Source organism: Myotis davidii, unplaced genomic scaffold, assembly GCF_000327345.1.
Source record: "Myotis davidii unplaced genomic scaffold, ASM32734v1 scaffold210, whole genome shotgun sequence".
Classification (NCBI taxonomy): Eukaryota; Metazoa; Chordata; class Mammalia; order Chiroptera; family Vespertilionidae; genus Myotis; species Myotis davidii.
In genome coordinates this window covers 1,557,696-1,574,624 of record NW_006282396.1, presented here as the reverse complement: position 1 = coordinate 1,574,624, position 16,929 = coordinate 1,557,696, and the positions used below count along the sequence as shown (strand labels likewise).

The 16,929-nt window shown below is 36.7% G+C and overlaps 1 protein-coding gene across 1 annotated transcript in view; it reads left to right on the top strand.

The window, feature by feature from the left end:
• Positions 1-16,929, top strand: part of LRRTM4 (leucine rich repeat transmembrane neuronal 4) — a 685,676-nt gene that overhangs the window by 593,331 nt on the left and 75,416 nt on the right. The window lies entirely within an intron of this gene.

Below are 16,929 nucleotides of genomic sequence, written 5' to 3'. Positions count from 1 at the left end.
TGCCCTCTGCCACCCAGGAGCAGGCCTAAGCCAGCAGGGCATTATCGCCCAAGGGGTCCCAGACTGCGAGAGAGCACAGGCCAGGCTGAGGGACCTCCCTTTCCCCCCAGAGTGCACAAATTTTTGTGCACCAGGCCTCTAGTATACAAATAAATATGAAACTCTTCTACCTATAGATTATAGTGAACACTTGCTGGGTGACCTAGAGGATATAACCACTAATCTCTGAATCTTGATTTTCTGACATAGAACACAGACACACCTGCCTTACCAAGACATTGTAAGAACTGAATTATTTATTTTTTGTGAGAACCTGGTTTTTGGCAGTTAGGTTTTTTCTCTCCACAGAAAGTTATAATGGCCTGGAGAAGATGGACAAGTTCACAAATAATAGAAGAGTTGAATGAAAGTGGTAGGGACTTGGGAGATAGAACTGTCCAGAGTTGGATGTGTTAATGTCACCAGCTAACTGCTTCCAATTTGTAATGCTGGTGTGATGGTATATACTTTAAATTATTTCCTGGAAAAACTAGATAATTGGGAGTAGAGAAGTAGTTTAGAAGTAGGGTATGATTTGGATAACAAAAATAACTGTACAGATGGTACTATCCTTAACAAAGAGATGTCCTATACACATACAAATTCATCTTGCCAGCTAGGTGTCTTCACTTATAAAAGTTTCATTTCTATCTTTTAGCTCTAATTCTCCAACTAAGTCAATCAATATCTGTGAGAACCTCATATTTAGTTCTTGGATTGTTCAAATAGGAGTCAACAGAATTCACCTCTACAGAAAAAGTACACTTATAAGGCATCCTCTGATGTTATCATTGCTTTTGTATATGTAACATTTTTATAAAACACATAAACATTTATAAATATTTGAAAATAATATTTCCCCTCTCTCCTCAAAGTACAGTCTTTTCTTTCAGGAAGGTCATGCTGCTTCTATCTATTGTCACTTTGTCTGGTCCTGAGCAATAACCTTCAGGATGATCTTTGTAGGACAATAGCACTTCTCAGCATTTGCTTCTCACCTGAGAAGTGACAGCTGGCGCCGTCACCTCTTCCATGCACTTCCCTGAATAAAGAACAAAGTTCACAGCAATTTTAGGTGGAAGCAACAAATAAGTGATTGTTAGATCCCCAAGAAAGTATTTTCTGAGCACTGCTGTGAATTGCCATTTAATCCAAGCCTCCTCACCTGCCAAGGACATTCTCTAACCTGAGAAAGTCTGGGCTCTGGGCGCTAAAAGTACAAAAACCCAACCACCACCCGGCATTACCAGCCCCATGAGCAAGGATACCAAATACCAAATGTCACCAAACGTTCAGGGGTTCAGAGGTTGCAGTCCCCTCCTTTTTTGGGGGGTCTTAATTTAATTGAAATAAAGGGGCAAACAAATGTCAGTATTGATAGCAATGTGAATTTTTAAAATGATTTTTTAATGCCCTAGTGAGCAAGTATCTGTACCTGCGGCTAAATATGATCTGAGAAGCCCTAGTTGGTTTGGCTAAATGGATAGAGTGTTAGCTTGTGGACTGAAGGGTCCCAGGTTTGATTCCAGCCAAGGGCACATGCCTGGGTTGATAAACATAAAATGTCTGTACTATCATTTGTTAATCTGGATTATTATATTATGACTAGAGGCCTGGTGCATGACATTTGTGCACTCAGGGTGGGAGGTCCCTCAGCCTGGCATATGCTCTTTTGCAGTCTGGAAGCCGTCAGGAAATGTCCAACAGATGGTTTAAGCTATCTGGGGAGCAGGCCTAAGCCACAGTCGGACGTCCTTAGCACTGCTGTGGAGGCAGGCCACTGCGCTCACCAGCTGTCAGCCCAGTTTGTGGCTGTGCAATGCTCCCCCTGTGGGAGCGCACTGACCATCAGGGGGCAGCTCCTGTTGAGCGTCTGCCCCCTGGTGGTCAGTGCACATCATAGCAACTGGTAGTTCTGCCGTTCAGTTGATTTTCATATTACCCTTTCATTATACAGTGGGGCCTTGAGTTACAAGTTTAATTCGTTCCATGATGGAGCTCATAACTCAAATTACTTGTATGTCAAATCATAAAGTGAACGAGTGAGACACCTGTTGCTGGGCTGATGTTGTGACTTTCACTGTGACGTTCGCTGTGCCAACTAGCGGCGCGGCATCTGAAGCTGGCTTGTAACCCGAATTTGAGCTTGCAACTCAAAGCAAAAAATCGGCCAAGAGATGGCTCATATCTCGAAAAACTCGTTAGTTGGGACACTCATAAGTCAAGGCCTTCCTGTATATGATTCCTAAAAAGAGGAAAGTGAAAGTGAGAAAATACTTTTTTTTCCCAAATAAGCGAGTGAGTGCTCTTCCTGGCATATTTCAATGTCTAAGTCAAAAATTAAAGAGCAGCAAAGACCAACACAACTTCCTTAAAAAAGGACAGACATTGTAACTGTTGAAAACATTGGATTGACAATTGAGCTGAGAAAGCAGAGTACTATAGCCAACAAAGTATCAGAAAGAAATTGAAGCTGAATTAGCCAGACCACTTTGATGAAGACGTGGAATGTAACTCCATGTCTCTTGGAGGTAAGTGACACATGCTGTAGATATGGGAAGAAAAAGCAAATCACTTGGTAGTGCAAAGAATGGTTTTTGGTGACTCAAAAACTTATTAAGTGAAATGTTAGGCTGATGCTTTATTCCTGCATTTTTGGAATTCTCAAAAATAAGACTATACATAAATTTAATCAAATCATTTAATTATTAAAAGGTTGCATTGTAATTGACTTTATTCTCCAAAAATACAACTTACCTGAACTTAGATATGTGGAACTTGATACCTAAAGAGGCAAAATAAATTGTCACAAACTACCCACCACTTAAATACAAAGTCAGATCTTCCTATTTTTACCCCCGAAACTGTTTTCTCTGGAAAAAGTAGATCAACCACTTTCTTTGTCAAAGAGAAATGCCTTGATTTGTTTCTCTTTCACTTATTCTAAGTACTTGCATACTATGCGGTATTATACCGAGGCCTTTTCTCTTGTAGCCTTCTTTCTTATCTTATTACATTTATATAAATCCAAATTTGATCTACATTTATCACCAGAAGCAATACTATAGACATACACACATACACCCACATATACAACCACACACGAATATTATTTGAACCAAGGGCTCATTTTTGTCTATCTATGGTATGAAGGTTAGAATATAATAGCATCTGTGGCTAGCCCAGAGGGGTGCTTTGTAAAATAATCTTTACTAAGTTTCACGGTAATATCTGTTCTTGCTTTCCATTATCTGATCTGCTCCACATGTGAACAAACAAACTTGTGTTCATTAGTAACCCTAGATATCATGTGAATAAGTTGGAATGCCCTGACTGCTCCTTGGTGCCCAAGCAAATTCTAAACATCTTCTGGGAGCTAACCTAAGTGACATGTCCTTGCCGCCTTCCCTATGTCATGAGATGTGTAGCAATATGACAGTTTAGGCCGACTGACCATTTTAAACTAAGCCTCAGAACACTGTATCTTTGTGATATCATTGGAATATTTTAGAAGTTTAACAAATCTTTTTAACTCTTTGACACACATCTATTTGTTATGTGTGTCTTCTTAAGGCAGCGGTTTCAACCTATGGGTCGCGATCCCTTTGGGTGTCGAACGATCCTTTCACAGGGGTTGCCTAAGTCCATTGGAAAACATATATATACTTACTGTTGTTCACAAAACACATATATTGTTTTTGTGATTAATCACTATGCTTTAATTATGTTCAATTTGTAACAATGGAAATACATCCTGCATATCAGATATTTACATTACGATTCATAACAGGAGCAAAATTACAGTTGTGAATTAGCAACAAAAATGATTTTATGGCTGGGGGTCACGAAAACATGAGGAACTGTATTAAAGGATTGAGGCATTGGGAAGGTTAAGATCCACTGTCTTAAGGCATTGTGTCAAAATGAATTCCCAGGCCTTTCTGTACTGAGCAGACAGAGCACTGTGGACTTTAATTGATATCTCATAGTGGAAAGAAATGTCACTTATTATACCACATATATGAATTCCAGAGTCTATGGTTTGGTTATAGGATTTAAGAAATGTTACATCTCACACTGACCAGCCAATGCATAACTGAGGAAGCCAAATGTTAATATGCATTCAGAGATTAATAGTACACAAGACTGTAATTTCCATGCCTACTGAAACCAAAGAAGAGCAGGTCACAATCTCAAGGTAGCTTGTGTTTGAAAAGCAATTTTTGTTTGTTTTTATAAAAAAGGAAAGGGGACCTGGCCTGTGTGGTTCAATGGTTGAGCATTAACCTGTGAACAAGGAGGTCATGGTTTGATTCCTAGTCAGGGCACATGCCTGGGTTGTGGGCTAGATTCGCCAGTCAGGAGTGTGCAGGAAGCAGCCAATCAATGATTCTCTGTAATCACTGATGTTTCTATCTCTCTCTCCTTTTCCCTTCCTTTCTGTAAACAATAAAAATATTTTTAAAAAGGAAATGGGTATCAGTACAGCCTGTGGGATGCATGTCCTACAATGTATTTATATGAACGCACACTTTACTGTTTTTAATAACAAATTTTTTTTCAGCGGTTCTTCCTCTTTCCTCGGCTTTTGTGAAAGGATGCCCTTGTAAATATATTTTAATTGATTCCTTTTAATTTAATAATATTACATTAATATCCAATAGGCAAATAAACATACAGTTTAGGCATTAAAAGAACAAACTAGCAAAATGTCCCTCTGTGACATTTTGAGAATGTGACTTTTCAGAATAAGATTATGAAAGGACAAAATGTCAATGAGCAATTTTGGAAGTTTCCCCTAACAAGGTACCAGAGTGCAGGCTCAAATAATTCTTGGCACTATTAGCATGTCCTAAATTTTTATCTAGTGCAATTTCTACATAACTACTGAAAGAATATTAGCAATGATTCATCTGAATGAAAAAGTAAATGGGAAATTGATGTCCTTAGAGTTCTGAAGGGTTTTGCATTCCTCTTCAGTAGGTAAAACAGCGTGGTTACTATAGTGGGATCATTCCTTTAGTGACAAGTACCAAGTCATATATTCACATTTTGCTCAACTGATTTGTTAACTGATTTTCAATTGACAATCACATTGATTGTCAATTGATCTTTCTTGGATTATAGGGAAATTGTGCTGGCTGAAGATATGGATGTCTATCATATTAAAGATTATTTTTATTTTTATTATTACAATTTTAAAAAGCTTTCTTGAGTTGTACAGACCTTACATTTTGCTCATTTAATTTATATAAAACAATATTTTAAGTCACAGAGTCCCTGAGATACTGAATAGTTCGTTTCTAGGACTTCAAAACTCCAGTGCACTTATCAAGGAAATGTCTTCATATGTGTGTCTAAGAAGCACATTTGCACTCTTCTCCAGCAAAAAAACTACACTGTGGAGGGTTCTTCAAAACCAACCCAATAACTGCTAGTGAATTTATATGTAAAACATAGCTATTTATATTTTCCAAAGTAATGTCCTTATTATCATCTTAATTGCACTTCAGAAAAAAAACATAAAGCAGGGAAGGCTGCAAAGTATCCTCTTTAACTTAATGAGTAGGTAAAGATATGGGTCAAGTGCAAGGACAAAGGAGTCAGACTCCCAGTTTTGTCACTTATTGACTGTTCCTTTCTTAATGTTATTCTCTTTTCCTTCAGTTCTCCAGTTATTAAATAAAGTAATTGTATTACCTACTCATAGGCTTGATTTGAGAAATATAGGATACATGTTAAACTCATTAAATACTGTCCAGAATGTATTACACTTTCAATGTGTTAACCATTTTATATATTAACTAGAGGCCCAGTGCACAAAATTTGTGCACCGCGGCGCGGGGGGTGGGGGTGTGTGTGTCCCTCAGCCTGGCCTGTACCCTCTCCATACCAAGAACCCTTGGGGGATGTCTGACTGCTGGTTTAGGCCCAATCCCGGGGATTGGGCCTAAACCGGCAGTCGGACCTCCCTCTTGCAATCCAGGACCACTGTCTCCTAACCGCTCGCCAGCTTGCCGGCCTGATTGCCCCCTAACTGCTCCCCTGCTGGCCTGACCGCCCCCTGACTGCTCCCCTGTCAGCCTGATTGCCCCTAACTGCCCTCCCCTGATGGCCTGATTGCCCCTAACTCCCTCTGCCTCATCCCCTGCCACCATGGCTTTGTCCAAAAGATGTCTGGTCTAATTATCATATTAACCTTTTATTAGTATAGACTAGAGACCCAGTGCACAGAATCGTGCACCAGTGGGGTCCCTTGACCTGGTCTGAGGGGATCAAGCTGAAATTGGCAGGCCAAGATCCCCTGTGGGGTCTCAGATTGCAAGAGGGCACAAGCCAGGCCGAGAGACCCCACTGGTGCATGAATCCATGCACTAGGCCTCTAGTATGCATATAAGATCTTTGGTTAATCTTTTCTCACCATCCCCCATTCCCTCTGAGATTTATCAGTCTGTTCCATGTTTCTATGCCTGTGTCTTGAGCGTCTGCCCCCTGGTGGTTAGTACACATCATAGCTACCGGCCAAACTGCCAAATGATTGAACGATCGAATGGTTGAATGGTCAGACATTTAGCATATTGGCCTTTTATATATATAGATGGTATTGCTTTTGAATGGAAAAATGAGACATGGAACTGTTCAAATATTGGATAAAAAGCCAAGAGACATGGTTAATGGAAAAGTTGGATTTAGAAGTCACTCTCTTTCAACCCCATAGCATATGACAGTGTATAATTAAATGCAAAATATAGAGATAATAAAAAGTTACATGGAAATGTGTAACAAAGATAATTCTAAATGCCATGCTTTTTGCCTTTTTAAAAATATTTTTTTAGTTTATGAACTCTTATAAGCTGCTTATTAGATACAAATATTTTGTTATGAATATGATTATGTATTATATAATTTTACATCTAACTATAAAAATTAGTAAATGTATGTTTCAAACAAAAGGGATAATGAAAATATTTATATGCTAGAAGAATAAGAGGAAAGCTAACTTTGTTAACAAGCTGAAAATTCTTTGCTGTAAGTTTTTATTTTATTTTAATTATTTTTTATAACAGAATAAATACATGGTTATTTTTTTAAAACTTGGGAGGGGAAACAGAAAAAACATGAAAGAAAATGAGCAAATATCATGCAATGATTATGTTGTTTCATGGTATATGCTTTACTAAAGTTTTTTATATCATATGTATTTCACAAAAACACTGTAAAGATTTATAATACATACTTAGCCTAATGATATACAGGTGCAGTTCCAAATTATTTAATATCTATTGTTCTTAATGGCATAAAATATTTTATTGATAAATAAATAGTAATTTATTCTAAGCACTAACATATTAAGCATCTAGGTTATTTCCAGATTCTTTTTCCTATTAGAAGGATACTTGTAGACAAATTACACAAAGCAAGATTAACCCTTTCATAGAAATTTCTAGAAATCAAATTTCTAAATAAAAGTAGCCATATTGAAAATGCTTTAGATACATATGGCCTACTATTTCTCGGTAGCAAATGTGCCCATTTAGATATTTACATTCATGTACATAAAAGACTTCTTAAGTTGCACATAAAACATACTGAATAGTATATCCAACATAAAATGAATTTGAAAATATATGAATTAATTAAAAATAACACTTTATTTCCATTCTTAATTTATGTTTCTTTGATTACCAGTGTGATTGAGTGATTATCAGAGTGGCCAGTTGTAATTCTCCTATGGATTGTGTATTTCAATTTCCCACTTTAAATTTTTTCAGAGGAGGCATCATCTAAATGAACTTTACTATTGTCTCTTGCCCTTCAACAACAGGGTATCTGTGCTTTCTTTCGAAGCTCCCCATCCCTGTTGGGGCCTGTTATCCAGTGTCCAGAGCCCCTCACAGGACCCAAACGTGCCAAGAGGAGGATCATTTCTCTTTCCTCAGTAATGCCCTCAGATCCACATTTGAGGCTCATCTGCTTTATATGTTTTCAGAAAATGTTTTTATGTTTTGGCATGCTAATGCTATTATTTTCTAGTGTGTGTGTTTTTTTTTTAATTTTAAGGTTGATTAATAATAATCCAAACTTTTATATGCTTTTGGTGGTTTCATTACATACAGCTTGGAGGACAAAAGAAGAAGTTGTTATTATAAATGAGGTGTATTTTTTCTAGCAATAATATGTTCCTAGAATGTGTTTTGTAGTTTTGGTTTTAAGTGAAACTTTATGAAGTATTTGATATGGTCCTACCATTTTTCAGATAAGAGAGAATTTGTTTTGGTTTATAATAAAGTAGAAAATTTATGAAAGTTTAATAGCTTTGGCTGTAACTGTCATTTCAGGAGAAAAATGTTTTCTTGTGGAATATTTTAAGTCCAAAGGGGAAATTGATGCCTTAGAGCAGAAGTTAACATTAAAGGGTTGTCAAAGTCTACGAGATAGGGTGTACATAAACACTATCACTGTCCTAGATATGCATCAGTAACTTTCTTCAGTTAGCTTAGCAATGATGGTCACTGCCTTAACAGCTGATGACCTACAAGGGCTAACTGATCTGAGCCTGTCACCTCCCCTTCTTCCCCCTTGTTCACTTTGCTTCTAAAGAGCCCTCAATCAGGCCTCCCAGGCTCCTTACCAACAGCCTCTGCTCTACCAATTATCTTTGCCTGGAATGCTTCTTCTTCCAGATATCTTCCTGGCTAAATCTTCCTTCTTTTTAAATCTTTAGTCAAGTGTCACTGTCTCAGTGCATCCTATCTGGACCATCTGATTTATCCCATCAATTTGCTTCTTCTTTCTTTTATTTTTTAATACTTACCAATTTATAAAATATTATACAGTTCATTTATGTATTATATTTATTTGTTTATTGCTGATTATCTTTTCCTTCTTTCTAGGATATTGCTTCCATGAGTGCAGAAATATGTTTCTCTAACTTTGCACGCTGGTGTAACCCAAATGTCTTAAATGGCTCCAGTTATATAGTAGGTGCTCAATAAATATGTTTTTAAAAAATAAAAAAGATATATTAAATAGATAAATTAGAATAGGCTCAGTAGCTCAAATTTTGTCATCAGATACTTAGGCAGTGGTGTGCTGAATGTTCAGTGATTAGTTGTTTCAATTTGCCCATAGTGGACATATTTACACCATTAAATTTCACACACACTATGAATTAGGACTTTTTTTTTCGCTCTCAGAGGGTGCGTTATCAGCATACCTCTGAACCCAGGTATTTCATTTCTTTAGTTCTACCATGCTCACTAATTGGGATTTTGGTCATTGGCTTGTTACTTCATGACTGAAATATGACTGTCGCTTCAGCAATAGCTTGACTCACTTTAAGGATTTATGTATTTCTTGGGGAAAGGTGAAAGCAAACTCAGTATGACTAGCTCTTTTATCAGACACCCAAAGCTCTCTCAGAAGCCTCCTAAAACATTAATGCTAACCTCTCATTGGCCCATATTTGTCACAGACCATCTGTTACTTGCACAGGAGACTGCAAAGTAAATGTTTAGCAATGGAAAATATTCTACCGCTATCGCCTTACAGTAATCATGACTCAACTCCTGAGAATTACTAGTTGCCAGGGAAGAAGAGGAGTATGACGGCTGTGAGACTGACAACTCAGAGTGGCTACTAATGCAAACCATGATGAAAGATTTTTTAAGTATTGAGTCATTTAAGAGGTAGACAGCTGAGCATCTGGAATTTTGAGGCAGCCACATATATGTGAAAATTCAACAAAATTCACAACTGGGATGGGAAGACAAATGGATTGGTTTCATTTAGAAAATCCCTTAGATATCTATACAGTAAGTTAGCATCACGTCGGATCAGTTATATACTGTGATTACATTTGTCCTTGAAGAATGTCAAGTCTTCTATTTTGTTTTGTTTTTTCCTTTGGAAAATGACTTGATCTTGACTTTAGTTTACCACCATTTTTGATGTATTATATGCCTGATAGTGACAGTGGGAAATAGTGTAAAGCACTATTTTCAAGATATGTAGAATTAACCTTTTCTCTTTTCTGTGCACAAGTATATTCCACATAGCCTATTTTAAGAAGTACTACAGAGGGTCACTTTTAAGTACATGTTCTGGGTAGCATATCTTAGACAAATCATCCACACTGAACAGTAGTTTCCATTTAAAGACAGCTTTAACATCCAAAGGGCAAGGACCAATGTTTGGTTTGTCCTAGAAAAAAAAAATATCAGCAAGAAAGCAATTGAGTTCTATTTAGATTGTGACAGGTGCTCTCAACTATTGGGATGTTGAAATAAAGGCAGGCTTGTATTAAAAAAAAATCTATGGGGACTGAGAGCCTATCTTGATTCAATCAGTTCTGTTGATTATATTTCTTGAACATCTCGTGAATCAATTTTTTACCTCTCCTTCTTCACCACAGCTATATTAGTGACAACAGCCCCTCCCCAATGCATCCTCCACACTGTATCCAGCCTTATCTCCCCAACACCAAATCTTATCACATCAAAGCTCTCCTCAACACAAAACAAAAGTGAAAAATCTTTAGTGTCCCCAAGATAAATCCTAGATTTTTCAGCATAGCATAAATCTTTTAGCACACAGGTACCAAATTATGAATCCTGTGCCATCTCTCACTATTCAACTAGCGCTACCACACAGAATGCCATTCTTTCCCAAGAATAAACCACACTTGTGCTTGCTTTTGCATATATTGCTTCTTCTAATAGCAAAGTGCTCTCTTTTCTGAAAAAAAGATCACATTTCCACTCATTGGCAGCCTTCTCCAAATTAGTTAATATCTCTCAAACTAATTCCCTCAACAAAGCTATTTTTCACATCTGTTCTTAATCATGAATTGTTCTGATTAATATTTTAATTTACTTGGTGTCTGTATCCCTCATCTCAATCTTCAAATTCCCAAAAGGTTAAGGGTACTTTATTATATTTACTTGGTTTTGGGCAAGGAAAGTTGACATTCTTATTAAATGAATGGATTAAATAATAATTATTGTAAATCTTCTGCATGAGTAGACAAATACCCTTTTTTCAGGTAGGGGCTTATCAGCACACATAAATTTAATCCTATATAATAAAAGCCTAATATGCTAAGTTTCGGGTCGTCCAGTCATCTGTTCAACCAATCAAAGCATAATATGTTAATGATATGGTACGGCTGCTCAACCACTTGCTATGACATGCACTGACCACCAGGAGGCAGAAACTCTGACCTGTAGGTTAGCTTGCTGCTGGGGTCTGGCCAATCAGGACTGAACGAGGTGGGCCAGACATGCCCTGGAGCCCTCCCACAATCCTTCCCCAGCTGGCTACCCTCCTGTGTCCCTCCCCAGCCCATGCACCAGTGGGGTCCCTCGGTCTGGCCTGTGCCCTCTCACAATCTGGGCTGAGGGACCCGCCCGAGTGCATGAATTTTGTGCACCAGGCCTCTAGTGAATAATGACATAAGAGAATACAAAAGTACATCTAAACGTGATACAGTCAAAATTCACTAAAAATATTCAGAGAAAGCAGTAAATGAAATCTGATGTAGTGATTTAGAGTTTTGATGAGAATTAGAACATCATTTGAATCTTAACATAAGCATAAAGTTTTCATAGTCCATAGGGGAAGAACAAAAACAAAGCTGAAAAGCAGAAGTAACTTTGAGGATGAAATGAAGCTGTGATTATAAGAGTTAGGTTGTCTGGTGCCTCCAGTTTGTACTGTGTTATAATAAAAGGCATGATTAAATAGAAAAGGTATAATGAAATCTGCTAAGTTTAGAATAAGAAGATTTGGAGTTTGAATCCAAGTCCTGATTGCTCATGTGTGACCTTCAGTAAGATTGTTGTGATGACAATATTCAATAATGCAAAATAAACTGATGAACAAAATAGATCCAGAAGCATAGAAGCATGGAACAGACTTTTGACTCTCGGCATGAAGGTGGGAGTGGGTAGATATGAAGAGATTAACCAAAGAACTTGTATGCATATATGCACAGCTCATGGACACACACTAAATAGTGTTGTGAAGGCCTGGAGGAAGTTATGGGCTAGAAGAGGTTAATTGTGGGGGGGGGGGCATCTGTATTACTTTCAACAATAAATAGTCAGAGAAAGATAAATATCACATGATCTCACTTTTTTGTGGAATATAATGAACAACATAATCTGATGAACAAAAATAGAACCAGAGTCATAGAAGCATTGAACAGACTGTCCAACCTATGAGGGGAAGAGAGGGGTGAAGGGGTAAGAGATCAACCAAAGGACTTGTATGCATGCATATGAGCATAGCCAATGGACACAGATGGGGGGGAGTGAGGGCATGTGCTGCGGGGTGGGGGCAGCCGGGAGAGGTCAAGGGAGAAAAAGGAGACTAATGTAATACTTTCAACATAAAAAAATTAAATTAAAATAAATAAATGAATGAATCAGGTGAAATTCTCTAGCGTGATATGTAGTAAATAATAAGGATTCTAGAATATTAAATAAATCTAAATAGGATTAGAAGAAATAAAGTTTCCTTGGGGCTTTAACAGACATGAAATATAATTCAACATCTCACAATCATAAAAGCTGCACTTTTCCTTCTCTCCTCTGCTTGTAATTATAGAGGTTGTTTCCTATGTGATGAGCCAGTATAATGATAGCATAATTCAGAATCAAAGACATTTGTTTAATTTACTACATTTCAGGAGGATAGCATCACTTTGGGGAAAGATCCAGGAAAACATGGAGTGCTGAATAAACAAACTGACGAAACGTGCAAGTTTCCTTAGAAGAGTATGCATCGTGAACTTTGGAGGGATAAAGGTTATCATCTCCAACACTGTCCAACTGTTTATAAAATAACTGAGCCTTGGGGAGATTAAGCAAGTACCTAGGGCCACAGTCATTGTAGCAGGGTGACTTCTAGACTATGACTTCCAGTGATCTCTATGATCTCTGAAGCGGTAGCCCTTCTCACTGGACCGAGGTGGGTATCTGTCAGCAACAGGAAGATCAGACCGTGCACCTTTATCTTTAGCACTGTTAGCTAACTCCCTTGTGCTCAATGCAAACCCATTTTTAAGGCATACAGAGATGCCCAGACAAAAATCCAAATTACAGTTGCAGCAAAACCCTTGCTATTTCAGTACATTAGCTACAGATTCAATAAAGGTAAAGTGGTTGTTAAGCTTTTCAGCTTGAAAGGCATCATTTTTTTATTGCACTTGGAAGAAAAATGTGGTGGCACCCACCCAAAATCATAAAACCAGGACATCGAACAAAAGATGCTGTGAGCCTTGAGGCTCCATTATAATTTCAGATTTGGTGTGCTTCCCACTCCGTAAATCACCTGAAATTTACAGCTGCACCTGCAAACCCAAGCGTGGGGCTGAACTCTTAGATAAATAGAATTGCTCACAATGTTCCCTGAATGTGCACTGTTAGCAAAACTGGGCCCTCAGCCCAAGTGGGGCTCCAGATTTACCCAAATTGGTTGCTTCTATGTAGTCAAAATCAATTGGAGCTTTGGGAATTAAATGTATTTAGAAATAATGTCAATCTTTTAGATATTCCAAAAAAGTCTATAATAAGGCATGTGGGAACATAAATTGATACGCCATATATCTTACTTGTGATATTTGATTCATTTCTAGCTTTCTCTGCCTTTTCCATTTTTTATCATTATTAAAGATGAATAAATTTAATTTTAAGAATATGTAAAACAATAACAGAATATTTACTGAGAAAATTATATACATAACACTGGATCAGGGGCTACAAAGCATGTGTGCAAATATACAGACACATACACACAAACTCATATATGATGACATGGTCACATGGTCCCTGCTCTTAAGATCAGCAGAGATGGGGAGAGGAGAGTAACACTTACATGTTAAATGCCTACTATGTGCAGAGTGCTTAATATATAATAGAAAAATACACTTACCTTCCATTTCCTACTCTCTTCGAAATGTCTTGCTTAAACATGACATTTAATCATGGCAGAAATTGTGGCTCCAAGTTATTTTCATTCTCACCCATCAAATAACAAAATTAAGGATTCGAACTATTCATTCATTTGCTTAACATGACTGAATTATTAATGCAACCAAGATTTGAATCCACTTTTCTTAGTCTTAATTCATGGTCTGTCTATGATATGTTCTGATCTTTCCACTGCACAAAGGCTTGCTTTTCATTGAATTTCTAATAAATGCACCTATTCATGGAGCACATTGAACTTCAGGTGGGTCTTGAAAGATGGATAAGATGTGAATGTCTGTTAAGGAGAAAAGAGATCTGGCATGAAAGTACAGATGAGAAAAGAAGGGTTTGAGTAACACAAAAAAGAAAACCAACTTACTAGTAGTGTGGCTAGAATGGTATGTTTAACTTGAAGACTTGTGAGAACCAAAATTTAGAAATTTAAAAATATTATTCAGAAATACATAAAACGGTGGAGAATTTAAAATTCAAGGACTAATAACTATCCATTAGTATCAAATGATTGCCACTTGGGCATGAGGATGTATTTCTCTCCACCACCATTTCACCTGTGCTTCAATAGTGAACTCCTTTCATTACCTTCTGCCAAGTCACTGTCCGTCACTATCCTCTACTTGTGGTTAAGAAGGGAAAATAGAATTACAAACTAGTTCTTTGCATGAAAGGAACAAGTTATTAGCATTTTCTTTTTAGAAAATTATTTTGAACTTCTAAGGTGTTGTTGAGTATTAATTTAAATGCTGTGAGAAAACCAAAATTATATACTACAGACTCAAATACATGGAGATTATAATCTAGTTAAAAGTATTTATTGATGAGGTATTTTGGGTCAATGTAAAAATTTACAAAGTTTTTATTTTGAAACTTATTTTCTAAGGAGCCATTTGATGGAGATTGTTGACCAGAATGGATACTTAAAAAAAAAAATCAAATGATTGCTTCTTAAAAGCTATTTTCTATAGTAGTATAACTAACTATAATCCATTGTATTGTTAGAAATGACTATAATTTATTGTACAATTTTATTCTGTGATAGTATATCTATCTATCATCTCTCTCTCTCTCTCTCTCTCTCTCTATATATATATATATATAGAGAGAGAGAGAGAGAGAGAGAGAGATTCCAGCTCTGTGTTTTTAGACTTCTTTTACTTACACAAATATGCTACATCACAGCAGAGAAATTTCCATTTTTCCAAGGAGACAAATTATGATTTCCCAAGAATGGTGGGGGAGGATCACACTGATAATGCAGGTCTAGAGCACGAAGGACAGAAGCCTGTTAGGAGAGCAATGGTCCTCCAGCTGATTGCTTTTCCTTGATTCATCCCACTCTGCACTTTCATCCCAAGCCGTTTCCAAGCTATAAAACTCTCACCTCTTATTAAGACTCAATGTTACCATTTAACCCAGGAAAACATATTTATTTCCATTCTGTTTCAAGGACACTTTAGTATAGAATAGTACCTGGAGAACAAACGGTGTGGACTGATATGGCACAGAATATAGATCTGGTTTGTGTGACCTATTTCAAAGGGGTACTTGGTAACTAGGATTCCTCAACATGTTTGGCTTAAATGCTCATCAAGGAGGATGCTTTCATAAAATAAGTTTCCAGAATTGCATATCCTTTCATGCCCCTGTAATAAACACGTTTTAATAGGTAAGTCTCTATTGCTACCAGCAACCTGTAGAAAATGAACATTCGCACTTGGTATAGGATGTGTTCTCCAAACATTGTTGATCAGGTAAAGTTTTCCTTTCCATTTTCTGTAATTGTTTATTAACATTCGCATGTTATAATACAGTTTTGGAGATGTTCAGCATAAATTATAGATAGAAACTTTATATATTTCAAATATAACAAAATGGAAATCAACTCTAAAATAATAATGACTGCTAACAAAATTCTAAGAAAAAAACTAAAAAAATTCATATCTAAAACTGACTCAAAATGAAATTTAAAATCTGAACATAAAATGAACCAAGATCCTAAATATTAATCATCAAACTATCTCTAAAAAGGCAATTGATTTAGTAAGTTTTGTGGGTAAATGAATTACAATTTGTGAGAACTATATAATTCTGGGGTATTTAGGCAATGCAACAATAAATGAAAGAAATATAAGATGGCACTATTAGCAAATGGCACATAAAGATATTATTTCTAGATATTATCCATGCCTTTAAAATATTATATTTGTGACCATTGTTACAAAAAACATACATTTTATTGGACAGCCTATTCTGAGTAAAGCATATTATGTTCAAGTAGAATTTTCAATACACGCTATTTGAGTGCAGAAGAGGAATGCGGGAATGAGGTGATGGTAGGATAGATCACCTCATAGTATTTTGCAGAACTTACACTCATTCTCTGCAAGGACTACACTTTGGAACATTCCTAGTTGTCTTTTGATATCTGGTCTATCTGAAGAGTGCTCATCTAATAGCTTTTTGCTCATTTGTCTCAAAATCCAACTTACATTTAACTTGCTTCACATAAATCTTTCCTGAATCCCTCAGTTGTAAGAATTTTTTTAAAACTATCTTAAATTAAATAACTCATTATTTGTGATTAGTATGTGACACTTTTTAGCCTTTAATTTCATTGATAATTATGCACATTATATCTTTCACCAACCAGATGGTGTATTACATTCAGAAAAATGTCTAGACAGATTCAATTTTCTATTTCCAAAATTCCAAAAAGTTCTTAGCATATAGCGGGGGGAGGGAGTGTGAATATTTCTAACACTTGTATGTAATGGTACAAGGCAAACAAACCAACTGAATATTCTAATTATCTATATATATAAAAGCCAAGCAACTGGAATATTTGAAAAACTGGAATGACCAGAACGACCATTTGCCAACCAGCCTGATCGGGGCCCTG